Source organism: Lolium perenne, chromosome 7, assembly GCF_019359855.2.
Source record: "Lolium perenne isolate Kyuss_39 chromosome 7, Kyuss_2.0, whole genome shotgun sequence".
In the NCBI taxonomy this organism is placed as follows: Eukaryota; Viridiplantae; Streptophyta; class Magnoliopsida; order Poales; family Poaceae; genus Lolium; species Lolium perenne.
Window position 1 is genome coordinate 315,798,413 of NC_067250.2, and position 4,497 is coordinate 315,802,909.

General features: G+C 39.9%; 1 long non-coding RNA gene across 1 annotated transcript; it reads right to left on the reverse strand.

The window, feature by feature from the left end:
• Positions 1-739: 739 nt before the first annotated feature.
• Positions 740-2,350, reverse strand: LOC127313438 (uncharacterized). Its single transcript, XR_007858998.1, has 2 exons — positions 2,065-2,350; positions 740-1,589 (listed from the first exon to the last, which is right to left on the reverse strand). It is a non-coding gene; the product is annotated as an uncharacterized lncRNA (long non-coding RNA).
• Between the last annotated feature and the right edge of the window lie 2,147 nt (positions 2,351-4,497).

A 4,497-nucleotide genomic window follows, 5' to 3' on the forward strand; every position in this document is an offset into this window, starting at 1 on the left:
CACACACAAAAAGAATTTTGAGTTGTCATATCTCCTATATCTGTAAATGAATATTTTGTTCACATGTGTTGTGTATTAATCAAGAAACAATGTATTGATTAAAATCTTCCAGATCACTTTCGACATGTAGATCGGCCCCACAACTTGGAAAACACCACCACACAACACACTACGGTTTAATTGGCACAGGTTATGTGCTATTCTATTACAAGATCTGTCGACTTTACCCATAATAACTTGTGGATCCAGAGGTTTCAGGAAACTTAATTCCTTCACGATCAGGGACACTTCTGACGGGTTGCAACTAGTCTCTTTGAAGTAGTCCATAATAGAAGCACAATCAGTTTCAATGACTAGATTAGAGCTGTACAGTTTGCAAGCGCCAATTTTAGACCTTCCTGGCAAGCAATAGCTTCTCCCATTTCAGGAGTTTGACAGTGAGTAATAATACTAGCAAAGAACGGCGCGGCGGCACGCCGCGCCATATAGTGGCTGATTGGTAGTAATTTTTGGTGGTGGTAAATATTATTTGAAAGCATTTTGAGTGTTTGTTCCTTGGTTTGAAGAGACATGGAAAAAATATTCTAGTAGTATACAATAGTAGTAGTATATCTGTGTAATACAATTATCAATGCAGAGAAGACTAATTTATAGAGTGGTATTGTGAACTGCATGATGACTGATGTGATATAGGCAAGAGAGAAGACCTACCCTTACAGATACTGAAGCGCTGGTAGTATACAGGTAAAGAGTGCCTTAGATAATTACACATAGGTTCTTAGATATTACATAACTGGAGGAATTTGTCTCTCCAATAGTAGCATGTGGGGCAACAGTACTATACAGTTGCTGACAAAAGATAACAAAGTTATCATAGAGATGACTGATGTCGGTACTGTCGAATCTTGCGGACACACAGTTCAACTTGACATGACGGTATTGGCTGACTTCTGGCATTTACTCTAATAATAATATGTAGTAAGCTTTTTTTTAACAAGAATATGTTGTAAGCTTGATTTTGTCCTATGACAATGCATGGTTTGTTTAACTAACTCTTGTACTGCATGTATACCTTGTGAGTCTGGGATCTCTGTCAGATGTGAATAGTTCCTCTTTTTTTTTCAATTGCACTACATGGAATCAATAAATAGCAAGAGAAGAATGTCAATTGATAAATTCTAAGCACATTCTTAGCACAGGTGGCCAATGTGTTTAACTTTGGCATGATGCAGTGCAGTGGTAGATGTACCTCTTCTTAGATGACTTAGAAACTGAATTCAACTTGGGCACCCATGTCGTAGGAAAAAGGCACAATGCCAGGAAGGTACAGATTCTTGGCAATAAGAATACTGGAAGACCTGGCAGCCAGTTTGCGGGTAACAAAATGATGAACCAAATGTGGGTAGCAACAATATTACTGGACCAAGCAGCGACATGTCATATGGAAGTAGACCCTGAAGCATGAAGCTAGGTAATCAACATTCTGAATGAGATGGAAGCTGTGAAAGTCTGAGAAGTTTTTGTTTCATGCTCTCACAGGCTTTGTTGATCACGAATCTCTCACCGTGAAGTCCATGAGGTAGAAGAACCTGCGCATGGGAAACCATGTTATGCAATTGCACGGGTTGAGGCGACCAAGGAGTAGGAGCTGGCACTTTGCCCTCTGCTAAAATGCAGGCGGACTGCTATTGAAAGATCAAGTAGTAGAACACTTAAAAGCAAAGATAGCATGGCGTGAACTGTAAATGTGCATGATTACATTTGCACTTCTACATTAAGAGTACATGTTTTCACGAAACAATTCAAAAATAGTTCAAAGTCACTGAAACACCCCTTCTAAAGAGATGTCCATACTGAAATATGATCTAAACATTATGTTCCCATTTAGCTAAAAGTGATTTGTACAAGGAACTCGTTGCGTCTAGAAGGCATTGTCATGACGAAGTTATAGTATATCAAATCAAGATGAAAGACCATACATTATTTTGGATAATTAGAGTGTTTATGCATAGGGAAAAGATGGTAAGTTGAGGCATCCCCATGTACTGATACGTGGAGGAGTACCTTAGGTCAACAACAGCAGTCCAACTCTGATGAGTTTTGCCGCATCTTGATCCCTATATTCCCATATGCGTGCAATTCACGGAGAACTTTCTGCTAATAACCTTAGTGTGATACATCCTTAACTGGCAAAATCTTCACATTTGTTCCTTAGACCTGCAAGCATGTATGACTTCTTAGTATAGAAAATCGCACATTGGAACAACAATAGAGAGGCGAACAATGCAGCTCAGAGAAATATTTGATTTCTTATGACTATAAGAATATGAAATTTTGTGTGCAGGGAGAAGAAAAGCAGAATAGAGAAGGAAGCAAAAACAAAACAAGAAAAAGATTCAGAAAATGATTGATGATGAGTTTACCTTGCTAATCCAGCTGCCCTTGGAGCTATTGAAACTGCAACACCACCAGCGACATGAAGAGCAAGTCAAAAGAATAAGGCAATGCGAGGATAATAAATGAATGCACCTACAAATAAAACTCAAACAGAATCAGCAAGAAAATTAAGATGTGAAACATGTACCAACAGAACGACAAAGACATCGTGAAAGGACAACACCACGGAAAAAACAAATGAGAACAGATCGTGACGGAAAGAAGGAAAATAATAAGGAATTAATGACATAAAATTTGAGAAAGAATGGACGGTGGGGCTAAATCGTCCATGCATTTATGAATATTTCAGTCCACATGTCATCCGAAAGCAAAAAAAACAGACATATACATAGATAAGGAGGAAAAGAGACATAGTGAACACCTATGCATAAACTAATTTAGTTTCTCCACATGAAAGCAAATTTATTATTCCCAATGTCAATTAGTTAAATTACTTCTTATTCTTTATTTAGTTGATACAACCAAACTAAAATATCCTTTCAAAATAAAGTCTCCTACATTATTTCTTAAAAGATTGTGAGAACATGTTGTCATGTAATAATTAATTTATCACAATCCTCATACTTCCTGCATGCCATAACCTTGTAGCAGAAATGTAAACTATGAAAGAAAATTATAGAAACACTTGACTGGGATAAATCTGACCCAGTCTTCGATCACACTGCTCACTGACATGAGATCACTTAAACTATTTGGCACTAACCGGTTGAAGATTATATACGTTAAAAGGTCGAGAATTGAAAAATAGGAGTTTCTTCAGTAAAAAATATTCATGTACATTTATTTTCAGAAACTGTCAGTGTGTATGTATCTCAGAGTTCGAAAATGCACGGCGGTAAGATTTGTCAAGGGCGTCTAAATTGAATAACTGCCAGAGTTCGCACATCAATATGGATATCCTCCCTTCGGAAGTAATATTCATCTGGGACATTCGCCTAGATGTATTTTTTGGTTCACCTTGCACGCATCGAGGTACCACTGATGCAAATTCCGCATATGCGTTGACAGTTCTTCCAACCTCTTTTTGCTGACCAAGTCGGCCCCGTAGACAAATTTAGGGGCTATATCAGCAAAGGGTAGTGCAGTATCTTGGGAACTCAACAATTCCTCCACAATACAATTCATTTGAGCCGCTAGCTTTGCAACTGCTTCCATATCCAAACAACCATGTCCCTGGTATACCAAGGGAACATCTAACACTTTGAGGGGTGGGATCGATTGTTTGGCTTGTTCTCCGAGCTGGGGAATGACCTTTGTTTTTCTGCTTGCTGTCGCTTGATGGGGCTTGAGGAATGCACTTTTTGTACTTGATTTCTTCCCGACTGCACTTTTACATGATGAGTTGCTCCCGCTAGCACTTTTCTTCTCTTTACTCTGCTCAATTACCTTCACAAGTGTGCGTGTATAGTCATCCTTCTTTTCGTGTAAGTCATATTGCGATGGTGTGTTAAGAAAATCGAGAGCATATTGTTTTTGCTTCTCAGTGTATGGCGCTGTGGGCTCGGGTTTTTCCTTACAAAAATGTGCATGCAGTTCGCTCCGTGCGATGGCTTCATTTTCCTCTTCAGTACGATCGTAAGCACGGGGGAGGAACCTTTGGTACTCTTGGGAGGGGCGACAGTCGGCGGACATGACTCTTGTCACGCTTCCGCTTAGTGGGAGGCTAGTGGAAGAGTGGGGATCGGGCAAGGAGGGCTCCGGCGGGTGAGGAGCTCGGGACCATGGAGGAGATGAGAGAGCGAGAGAGAGGGTCGCGAGGAAATCGAGGCGCGGTATGGAGTGGATCTCTCGAGATAGAGGCCATGCAGTCAAAGCGGTTCCATAAAAAAGAGCTACATCCACCCAAGATAAAAGGAAGACCGGCACGCAGCAAAGGATCACGAAAATTCCAAGAGAACACCGCTAGTTCACACAGCGGGAATCAATCACTAAATCCACCTACGTGTCAAGTCACCGTTAATCCAAAATAGAATCCAAAATTCTAACAAAAAAGAAGTTTGTTACCCTTTAATATAGTACTTATTCCAAGCCGACATTAAA